This window comes from Chiloscyllium plagiosum, chromosome 5 (assembly GCF_004010195.1).
Source record: "Chiloscyllium plagiosum isolate BGI_BamShark_2017 chromosome 5, ASM401019v2, whole genome shotgun sequence".
In the NCBI taxonomy this organism is placed as follows: Eukaryota; Metazoa; Chordata; class Chondrichthyes; order Orectolobiformes; family Hemiscylliidae; genus Chiloscyllium; species Chiloscyllium plagiosum.
Window position 1 is genome coordinate 75,757,081 of NC_057714.1, and position 12,104 is coordinate 75,769,184.

A 12,104-nucleotide genomic window follows, 5' to 3' on the forward strand; every position below is an offset into this window, starting at 1 on the left:
GTGTGAGGAGATTTGTTGAGGTCTAACAATTCACTCTCTAGGGGGGAGGGGATGGGTGCGAAATGCCTTCAAGTTTTCTTAAAAACAAATTTTCTAATCAACCTCTTAGAGTCATAGAGATGAGTGATGATATGACACATTTCTGAGTAGGTGAGAATTGAACCAAAGTCTCCTGGCTCAGAGATAAGGACACTACCACTACACTGCAAGAACACTTAGAAGTTTTTTTTAAATAATGCTGCAAATATGGAACTACTGCATGTGCTATTAGTGTGAATCATAACAATAGCAGTTTCAGTTGCTTGAGTGCTTTGTTTTCTCAATGGCTGTTTATTAAGAGAAGGCAAAAGGTTGGGGCAGTCGTTAACCTTATTCCACATCTGCATCTTCAGAGGCATGTATTAAGGCACTAATGAAATGTTTTTCTTTGGCTGACAACAACTGTTGGCACTACTGAGTAGATCCGCATCACTCTGACTGGAATCAATTTCTCCTAACCTGTTTCTTAATTTACATTGACAGGCCTCTCGGTTCTGAGTTCTAACCTAAAGCAGAAGCTGGATCAAATGAACAGCTGAAACAAATCATGATTACATTCCCTGAAATGGCTCCAGCAGCTGTACGCCAGGCCTAATGCTGCAGAGGAAGTAAGGCCCCTGAATAGGAGGTGTAAAAAAAGCTAGCAGTGCTTAGTTTTGGTTGATTGCAATCATTGCTGTGTTTGTGCTCAGTGCCTAAGACAGAAGTGCTCCTGTAAGAGCAAGTGATATCCTTGGATCTAGTTTGGTATGCTAGATCGACCTCTCATGACACCTGGTCCTGAGCACCTTTTTGCTGAGGTAAGGAGCCAGTTTATTGTTGCACAGCAGAGGCTCAGAATTGAGCCATGTTTCACAGAACAATGTATTTGTATGATGTTGAGTGCATGTGACAATCAAGATCTCCAGTTAACAAATGATTAACAAAATATCGTAACATTCCTTTGGTGACAATTTTGTTTGTCTGGCAACTATTGACATAGGACATAATAGTAATAGCTGTTTTCAGACAGAGACTCCAGTATACATAAATCAAACATAGTTTTCTTTCATTTCTTTCTTTGCTCTGCTAAAAAGTGATGTTGTGGAGTTTGAGGGCATGTTGACTGCTTTATTTAAATGCGTGGGTGTCCTGTCAATTAGACTTTTATTTGTAACAATTGTTTTAATAATTCAGCTTTGCAGCTATTCCCACTTGTACTAAGAGTTAGAATTCTGAGCTGGCCACAAGATTTTAAAACAAATTAAAAACCTTTTTGCGTATGTTGAAGTTAAACAGGCCAATGTCTTCAAGTAAAATTGCCTGGCAATTTTTGTTTTGTTTATAAATACATTATGATTTATATCAGTCACTAAGAAATACGCATGCTTCTTTGAATATTTGCCAATAATTTTCTTGAAAATCACCTGAAAGAGACAATTTATGTCTATTTATTTGAAAGAAGGATTTCTTAAACTTTGCAAAGATGTTAATAGCCAATTAACTGACTTTAGGGTTGTAGGATTTATTAATAACTTTTGGCTTTGTTATTGGCCATTGTAGAGCAAAATCTAAAGTACAAGCCAAAACCATAGCCCCTATATGTCAATTAGTAATGAGACAGTGGAGCAGGGAGGCTCAGAACAGAACACGTAAAATCCAGGTTGAGCCAAATTTAATGGTGGCTCCCCATTATTTGTGTTTCTTTTCTCCGTTTTAACATGCAGCTGCCAGACAGACTGAGAGATCACACTGGGTGCAGAGATGGTAGCGGGCAAGGTCATTCAGGCAGGCTGGGCAATTGTGGGATAAGGGGATCGGAAAGCCTTCCTTGGCTGCTATTTTTCCTGAGCCGTGGGAAATCCAGCCAAAAGTGCTTGCACTTGTGAGGCATGTAGCCTCGAAAAAATAATTTAAATTATGGATGTGCCTCTGGAAAGCAGTTGGCTGCCAATTCCAACCCTGCTTCCGTTAAAATTGGAAGTGGATACATTTTTGAAATTTTAACCATCTTGTGGGAAGGTTAAAATTCCTCCTACGTGTCACTTGGAATTTGAAAGAGTACATTAGGTTAATGTATCAAGTCAAGACTCTTCATTAGAATGTCCTGATCTCTTTTTAGACTTGTAAAAATTGTTGCTTCAATCCATTGCTGTTTGAAGAAATCATGCTTTTCTATCCCTTGTCTTGAGCTGCTGACATTTTATTTAAATGATGATTTTAGGTCTAATGCTGGTCAATTCAACTTAAAGAGAAGAGGGTTGTCACAAAGGAATTCTGAACTGTTAAATTAATCACACTGGGTATTTGAAGTGTCTGACAGCAGGGCTAACACCTGTTCCTTGAGAAGCTCCATGTCCTTATTTGGTAAACTATTAAACATTGAAGAAGGCCCTAACAATATAGACTGGAAGCTTCAAATTGTTAAGTGGCAGCTGTACTTTTAACTCAGTATGCTGCTTTACACTGTTGATGTTCCCTTTTCATTGAGCTTTTAATAATAAAATCAGTTTATTCAACATTGCAATCCCATAAAATTTGGGATTTGTAACAAAAATGTTAATATATTAAGTCCATTTTTGAAAGTTTGATTTCAACATACTTTTAAACTCTTGTTCGTTTTCTTCCAAACAAATTTTGAGATGCTGTTTAGTCTTCACTTCTTAGTTTTAAGAGACATAAATAAAGTTTAAATCTATATGAGCAACAGTGGAATGTCTACTACTGCTGGTATGTTCCCTGAAAGACAAATGCTGGCAGTTTTGTTTTTGTTATGTTGGAGCAAATGTACTGAAAATAAGAATGCTGGAGATCCCAATGGGTCAGGCAGCATCCATGGGTGGTTAGCACTGCTGCCTCACAGCGCCAGAAACCCGGGTTCATTTCCAGCCTCAGGCGACTGACTGTGTGGAGTTTGCACCTTCTCCCTGTGTCTGCGTGGGTTTCCTCCGGGTGCTCCGGTTTCCTCCCACAGTCCAAAGATGTGCAGGTCAGGTGAATTGGCCATGCTAAATTGCCCGTAGTGTTAGGTAAGGGGTAAATGTCGGGGTATGGGTGGGTTGCGCTTCGGCGGGGCGGTGTGGATTTGTTGGGCCAAAGGGCCTGTTTCCACACTGTAAGTAATCTAATCTAATCTAAAAAAAAGCAAGTTAACATTTCGAGTCTAGATGACTCTTCATCAGAGCTTCATCAGACCCTGATGATGAGTCATCTCAACTCAATACGTTAGCTTGTTTTCTCTCCATGGATACTGCCTGACCCGCTATGATCTCCAGCATTTTTTGTTATGCTTTTTAAAAAATTCATTCACAGGATATGAACATCATTGGCTAGGCCAGCATTTATTGCCCATTCCAGAGGGCAGTTAAGAGTCAACAACATTGCTGTTGATCTGGAGTCAGATATAGGCCAGACCAGGTAAGGATGGCAGTTTCCCTCAGCTAAAGGACACTCGTGAACCATTTCTGTTTTGTCCAGAATTGTGAAAGTGCAAAATGTTTTTCTTTTTCACCGCCCTCTCTCTGCTTCCTCTTCTGAAAATAATTCTTGTTTACTTTCGATTCATAATGCTACTAATACTGAAGTATTAAGGGTGAAAAACAATGCAGAAAATGTGCTTTTTCAGGAAGGTCTGTACAGATTTTGATAAAGAACCAAATCATGCTTGATTAGATGGCACTAAATAAACAACAGCATGTGAACATGTCACTATTGAGGTGTAAAGTGCTTAGCAACTAGGAGTAAAGTTAAGAATGATAGATGATTTGTAGATTTGTGTTGCTGTCTTTAATTCCATTAAAATCAAGTTTTGTGCTTAACTAACTGTGGTTATTTACAACATCGCTATATTTGCATACTAATTGCATTTTAAACTTACTTCAGAAAATCAACTTTCATAGTTAATGCATGTACTACTTTAAAAAAACGTAACCATTGGTAATAGGTGTTAATCACCCTCTTATATAAGAAAAGATAAACATTTATATGGCATTTTTGACAACCATTGGATGGCTCCAAGTGCTTTACAGCCAAATGAGGTACTTCTGAAATGGAGTCACTTTTGTAATGTAGGAAATGTGACAGCTAATTTGCACACAAGTTCTCGTAGACAGTGAAGTGATAATGACCAGAAAGTAAATAATTATTGAAGTGGAATTGCATTCCTTCAAGTTGTGCCCATAGTTAGAAATGTAAAATAAACTTTTTTTTTGTAATTTTTGTCACTTATTTCAGTTTTTTAATCCAATTCTTTTTTCTCTCTTTCTCTCTGTACCTGAGTTTACATTGAATTGGCTTACTCTCCTTTTCAGTTTCGAAATCTGGCTGAGCAATTGTACATTTAGCTAATGGGAGAAATAGTAAACTGCCTTGTTCCACCAAAATCTGCTTACTTCTTTTTGGAGTTCAGCAACATTGTGAAGGACCTCACATGGAATGAATTTAATTGAGCAGTTACTTTTTTCTCTGAATAATTTGTCACAACGATTTGGAGCCTACATTCTTTTTTTATTCACCCATGGGATGTGGACATCGCTGGCTGGTGATTCCCCATCCCTAGTTACCCTTGAGAAGGTGGTAGTGAGCTGACTGCTTGAACCGCTGTAGTCCATGTTCTGTAGGTAGATCCACAATACTGTTAGGGAGGGAATATATGCTATAGTAATGTTGGTAAAAAATGTTGTTTTTGATACAGCAGATGAATGGTTTAATAATTTCTACAAGATTTCCATCTGTCATTTTAATGCTATGTTAACACGTTGATTACTACTTTGTATCTAAGCTTTTTTAGTACCTGGGTACCTAAGATGGCACTTCGTGTGGTGACATTATGCACTTCTCACTGTATTCCTGCGTTTCTGTACTTGAGTACACATGACAATAAAATCTAACATTTAAATTTTGTTTTAAGCTGACTAAAACTAACCAAAAATTTGAGGGGGGGGTTTATTGCCAAAAGTCTGTAAATGTTGGTTTCTGAATTTTGAACTGAAAATGTGTTGCTGGAAAAGCACAGCAGGTCAGGCAGCATCCAAGGAGCAGGAGAAACGACGTTTCGGACATAAGCCCTTCTTCAGGAATGAGGAAAGTGTGCCTCATTGCTATGATCTGGCGATGGAGGAGTCCAAGGACCTGCATGTCCTTGGTGGAGTGGGAGGGGGAGTTGAAATGTTGAGCCACGGGGTGGTTGGGTTGGTTGGTCCAGGTGTCCCAGAGGTGTTCTCTGAACCATTCCGCAAGTAGGCGGCCTGTCTCCTCAATATAGAGGAGGCCACATCGGGTGCAGCGGATGCAATAGATGATGTGTGTGGAGGTGCAGGTGAATTTGTGGCGGATATGGAAGTATCCCTTGGATTGATTTATTTCAAGTTTTACAGAAAAATCTTTCTTTAAGAGTAGTTTCTTTAAGAGAGGACTTTGACAGGTTACTGTGACCTGGAGTGTTTTCTTTACAAGACCTCCTAGAAATTATAATGTGGTATTGGAGTGGGGTGGACAAAGTTAAAAATCACACAACACCAGATTGTAGTCCAGCAGGTTTATTTGGAGCGCTGCTCCTTTGTCAGGCAGCTGTGGGACAGGATCATAGGATACAGGATTTATAGTAAAAGATCAAAATGTCATACAACTGATGCAATATATTGAACAAACCTAGATTGCTGTTAAGTCCTTCATCTTTTAGAATGAGTTGCAGGTTTTGATTCATTAATAGGCAAGTCCCATAACTTCATCTAAGTCACATTCCCAAGATAGCCTAAGGTTTTATTTAAAAAAGTGACACCTCGGCTCAGACAATGCATTAAAAGATGTGAGGCTAGAGTCTGTCAGTAATCCAACCTGGAGTCAGACAGGTTCAATTTCCAAAGTAGGAATTGATAAAACGTCACATGGATTGACTGCCTCCAGAATGTGTACTTTTTGAACAAAATAGAATGTATCTACAGATACAACTCTGCACATGCAAATTCACCCCATAGATTATATGTGTGTGCATGAGAGAGGGAGGAGAGGGAGGAGAGGGAGGAGAGGGAGGAGAGGGAGGAGAGGGAGGAGAGGGAGGAGAGGGAGGAGAGGGAGGAGAGGGAGGAGAGGGAGGAGAGGGAGGAGAGGGAGGAGAGGGAGGAGAGGGAGGAGAGGGAGGAGAGGGAGGAGAGGGAGGAGAGGGAGGAGAGGGAGGAGAGGGAGGAGAGGGAGGAGAGGGAGGAGAGGGAGGAGAGGGAGGAGAGGGAGGAGAGGGAGGAGAGGGAGGAGAGGGAGGAGAGGGAGGAGAGGGAGGAGAGGGAGGAGAGGGAGGAGAGGGAGGAGAGGGAGGAGAGGGAGGAGAGGGAGGAGAGGGAGGAGAGGGAGGAGAGGGAGGAGAGGGAGGAGAGGGAGGAGAGGGAGGAGAGGGAGGAGAGGGAGGAGAGGGAGGAGAGGGAGGAGAGGGAGGAGAGGGAGGAGAGGGAGGACACCCCACTCCGGCCTATCACCCTCACCTTGACCTCCTTCCACCTATGGCATTTCCAACGTCCCTCCCCCAAGTCCCTCCTCCCTGCCTTTTATCTTAGCCTGCTGGGCACACTTTCCTCATTCCTGAAGAAGGGCTTATGTCCGAAACGTCGATTCTCCTGTTCCTTGGATGCTGCCTGACCTGCTGCGCTTTTCCAGCAACACATTTTCAGCTCTGATCTCCAGCATCTGCAGTCCTCACTTTCCCTTCTGAATTTAGTAGGCTAAGTTAATGAGGTAACATTGTGGGCTGTTAGTGTCTGGATGAGGATTAATTTGAGCCAGGTCTTTTTTGGTGTATAAACTTCTCATGAAGCTTGAGAGTTTTAATGCGGTGAAGTTGAATTGGAGGACTAGAGCAGCCAGTTTACTCTGAAAGGTATCAAAGAAGATGTTGAGGGCTCTTGTGGTGTGGGGTAGCATCCCTATTTTTGAGCCAGGAGGCCTAGGTTCAGGTCCCACATGTTCCAGAGGTGTGCAATAACATATTTGAGCAGATTGATTAAAAAATAGATTTTATTTTCTCAAAGAAGTTGGCTGGACAGTCAAGGCCTGTCTAACTCTGCAAGTGAATGAGTTTTGAATGCATTGAGATCTCACTTTTAGCAAAACGTAGCAGACAGCATTGCAACAGATTACCAACAAAAGCGGGAGAAAGAAAATCACAACACTGGAACAGCGACCTGTGGCATTAGACAGTTAGAAATATTTCAATTCTTTTACTGAGGTAGCAACACTCTTTAAGTGAAACTGCAGAGCTTTTTTTCCTTTTTCATGGGATTTGTTGCCTAAGTGCTTTGGAAAAGGTAGTGTTGAGGTACCTCTTTAAACTGCTGCAGTCCATGTGGCGTAGTTAGACCCACAGTGCTGAAAGGGAAGAACAGAGTGACGGTGAAGGTGTTTGGCTTGGAGAGGAGCTTGCAGATGGGGATGTTTCTATGTACCTGCTTCCCTTAACATGTAAGGTGATTGACAGTTTGGGAGGTGCTGTTGAAAAAGGTTTGATGGGTCTGTTACAAATTCAATTACAATCAGTAGCTCTTAAAAAGAGATTTAAACTTCAAATTCCTCACTGAAAGAATGACACAACAAGAATATTTGATTTCAAACGTGCACTGCAACCAAATCAATAAAGTATTTTGTTTTTGTAGGCAATTTGTATTTTAAACGACTGAAACTTGCCAAACATCCCACTTCCAATGGAATTACAGTCGTTGGAGCTAACAGGCTGCATCTACTCCCAGCTTCTAATGGCTTCCCTTGTTTCCCTTCTGTTAAGTAGTATTAACTTCAAGTGGCAATCACAAGGTACTTTGCAGAGTTTTCGGAGTTTCATAAGTCCAAAACCAACAGTAAAGCCTGTCCTATACTAGAACAAATTACCAGGAATCTGTAAACCAGGTGCAGCTAGAGGTATTCTGAACTGGCTGTGGTGATTCACAAAGGCAGCCAGCTTTCTCTCTCTGCTGGCTATCTGCTATTCATTTACTTGCAAGGAGGCCTGTAACCCGATCTCAAACATGGCTTCCTCTGCACTCTTTCTCCATGGCAACATGAAACACTAATCTTGCATCCAGGTAGAACTATTGATTAGCTGATCTTAACACCAACTCTCTTCCAAATTAGAAGTGTAAGTGGACATGGTACAGTGCAAATGTGTCTATGCTATCTATTCTTTTTTACAGACTTGAGAATCTATTCACTACTCACTAAAGTCAGACTGCCTCCTCTGCCTCTAAACATAAATGTATTGAATTTACATGTGAATGAACCAAAACTGCAACCCATTCTAAAAGATGAAAGACTTAACAGCAATTTAGGTTTGTTCAATATATCATTTCAGTTGCATGACACTGTAATCTTTTCCTACAAATTCTGTGTTTTATGGTTCTGCTCCACAGTTACTGATGAAGGAGCAGCACTCCGAAAGCTAGTGCTTCCACATAAACCTGGTGTTGTGTGTTCTTTTAACCTTTTTTATTTTTGAGTAAGAAAGGGTTGTTGAGGATAACATTGTTAATGTGGTGTAGTTACATTTGTATTTGAAACAACATGTAACAGGCTTGTTTTTTGGTAAACTTAAGGTCCGTGAAATAAATGGGTCAACATTGATGCAAAATTTGTTGAGTGACAGGAAACAAAGTAGTGGTGAACAGTTTTTTTTGTACTGAAGGAATGTATATCATAGGGTTTCCAAATAATTAGTTTTAAAGCCATTGCTTTTTTTGATAGATAGTAACAATCTAGATTTGGGTGTAGGTTAGATTACTTACGATGTGGAAACAGGCCCTTCGGCCCAACAAGTCCACACCAACCCTCCAAAAAGCAACCCACCTAGACCCATTCCCCTACATTTACCCCTTCACCTAACACTACAGGCAATTTGGCATGGCCAATTCAACTAACCTGCACATTTTTGGACTGAGAGGGGAAACCGGAGCACCTGGAGGAAACCCATGCAGACACAGGGAGAATGTGCAATCTCCACACAGACAGTTGCCTGAGGCGGGAAATGAACCCAGGTCTCTGGCGCTGTGAGGCAACAGTGCTAACCACTGTGCCACCGTGCTGCCCAATTGTACCGGGCACAATTTTATACTTACAGAATACACAAAACTTGGAAGTATTGTGAGCAGGTTAATGGAATGGGCTTATAAGTATCAGATTAAATTTAATGTAAACAAATGTGAGCAAAGAAAAACAACATAAAATAAAGGGTACAATTCTGAAGGCAACTCTCTATGCAGGAGTACAGGGAAATCTCATTATTCAATAATTTGTTGAATGTGACAGAACAGATAAAATGACAAATAAGTCACGGGATCCTAGAAAAGAGGCATGCAGTACAAAAAACAGGATGGTTTGGTGAAAATGTATAAAACAGTGGTAGCCCTCAACCACAGTATTGTGACCATTTGTGGACGCTACACTTTGTACTAGGGTGTGAGTGCTTCAGAGAGGATACAGGAAATATTAATAAGAGTGGTTTCAGGGATGAGGGAGTTCAGTTATCAGGACATTTTGGAGAAGCTGGAGTGTTCAAAATCATGAAGTTTGGAGAGAGGAGAAAGAATGAAACTGCTCATGAAAGGATTCAGAATGAGGGAACTCTGATTTCAAGTGCGTGACAATAGAGTCAAAGCTGACATGAGACATTTCCTTAAGCATTGAATGATTTCGATCTGAAATGTGGAGAGTGTGGTGAAAGGCATGTTTCGGAAGGGTATTGGATAGTTATCTGAAATGTAGACATTTTCAAGGCTATGAGGAAAAGGCAGGGGTGGGATCAGCTGGCTTCATGTGGAGAGTTGACATTAACTCAACAATGGTTAAATGACCTCTTCCTGTCCCTTACCCATTCAGAATCAGATAGTAAAGGTAAAGTCACTATAATCTTACGACCATGGGGCTGCCATCCCATTCGTGAGAAAACTGGTGGTGTTTTAACCTTAGGGTCACCATGCCTCAGGCAAGGGGAGTAGTTGTGAAGGAGAGTCCAAAGACATGCAGGTTAGGTGCATTGACCATGGGAAAATGCAGGGTTACAGGGATAGGGTAGGGTGAATCTAGGTGGGATGCTCTTTGGAAGATCAGTGTGCTTTTGGTGGGCCAAATGGCCTGTTTTCACACTGTAGTCATTCTATGATTCATGGTAACCTTGGGTAGTGTGTGCATTGAACTCACGCTTTGTGCTTCCCTTTACATTGCAATTGATCCATCCAGTTTATGGAACAAACTGACCCTCATGTTGAAAAGAGGTTTTAGATTAAATGAGATTTTTAGATTACTTACAGTGTGGAAACAGGCCCTTTGGCTCAACAAGTCCACACTGACCCTCCGAAGAGCAACCCACCCAGACCCATTCCCCTACACCTAACACTGCAGGCAATTTAGCACGGCCAATTCACCTAACCTGCACACCTTTTGTACTGTGGGAGGAAACTGGAGCACCCAGAGGAAACCCACGCAGACATGGGGAGAATGTGCAAACTCCACACAGACAGTTGCCCAAGGTGGGAATTGAACCCATGTCTCTGGCGCTGTGAGGCAGCAGTGCTAACCACTGTTCCACCGTGCCACCCGTAAGTTTTTTGAAGTGTGCTATTTCAGAAATCGCTATTCTTTTTAAGGTCTGTTAATGACATAGGACAATGGCATGGCATGCTGATCAGAAAACAAATCAAAGGATGATTAATCTATGAATTGTCAGCATTAACGATGGGAAGTATTGTCAATACATAAGGCTCTGAGCCTGTACAGAATGCTTTTTGAAGGTGCGTCCACCAAAATGTTATTAATGTCCAAGAGGTGAACAATGAAAATGATCCTAGCTCTCAAATATTGAAGCTATGGGGTAGTTTGGGTAAGTAATTTGGACTGCTTTTTTGGAGAAAAAAGTCTGACATCGTCAAATTGATATTTTTTTGAAATTATGGTTTCCTGTTGTCCTGATTTCCGTCATATTTGTGACAAAAATACTCCTCTTTTTGAGGCGATGAAAGCTGTTTTTCTGTAATCTGATAATTATTGATTCATTCCTAAACTGATTGGAATATGGCTATTGACTCATGAATGTGGCATTGCTGACAAAGCCAGTATTTGCTGCCCATGCCTCATTTCCCTTGAGACCAATTAGGAGTCAACAATATTGCTTTGCGTCTGGAGTCCCATATAGACCAGACCAAGCAAGGATGACAGATTTTCTTCCCGAAAGCACATTAGTGGACCAGATGAATTTTTGACAACAGACAATGAGATTGACTGTGAAAATATTATTGAGATGAGCTTTCAATTCCACACATTTTTAATTAATCGAATTCAAATTCACCAGATTTTGGGATTTGAATTGATATTCCCAGAGTAATAAAAAAAAGCGGCTTGTCTGCTGGTTCAGTGCTACATCTCTCCACTATCAAATATAAACTGGTATGTTCTAAAAATATTATTAAGTAATTCAATATCTTTAAAGTATCTAATGTATTTATGTAAATTTTATTTTCACTTTATTCACAAACGTTTTGTCCACCATAATGAAAATATTATTCATATTTGCAATATTGATCAAATATTTGCCAGTATGCAATAACTTCTGTAGCTAATACGAATTCCAGATATGGCTAATTGCATTTTGTTTTTGGGCACCATTTTCTGTGATCTCTATATTCATTCTCATGTTCAATATGTGCACACAATATCCTTTTTGTATGTGGGCTTGTCGTTGGTAAGATACTAAAGGAGAATATAGAAGAAAATCCAAAAATTAGAAACATAACAATGAAAAGACATCATGGATTTCAAAAGGGCAAATCTTGTTTTACCACACTTACTGAGCAGATGACTTCTACACCGCTGAAGCCAAATGCCAACTCGAGGACACCTCTTCCTACTGCCACCTCGACCATGACCCCACCCCCACATCACCAAACCATCATCTCCCAGACCATACAGAACCTCATCACCTCAAGAGATCTCCCACCCACAGCTTCCAACCTCATAGTCCGGGAACCCCGCACTGCCCGGTTCTACCTCCTTCCCAAGATCCACAAGCCTGACCACCCTGGCCGACCCATTGTCTCAGCATGCTCCTACCCCACTGAACT

At 40.9% G+C, this 12,104-nt stretch overlaps 1 protein-coding gene and 1 long non-coding RNA gene across 7 annotated transcripts in view; one reads left to right on the forward strand and one right to left on the reverse strand.

The window, feature by feature from the left end:
- LOC122550015 (voltage-dependent L-type calcium channel subunit beta-2-like) overlaps positions 1–12,104 on the forward strand; it is a 332,286-nt gene that overhangs the window by 197,394 nt on the left and 122,788 nt on the right. The gene's annotated exons all lie outside the window — the stretch shown is intronic.
- Positions 11,482–12,104, reverse strand: part of LOC122550017 — a 12,909-nt gene continuing 12,286 nt past the window's right edge. The window contains exon 4 of the long non-coding RNA XR_006311726.1: positions 11,482–11,733. This is a non-coding gene — a long non-coding RNA (uncharacterized LOC122550017). The remainder of the gene's footprint in view (positions 11,734–12,104) is intronic.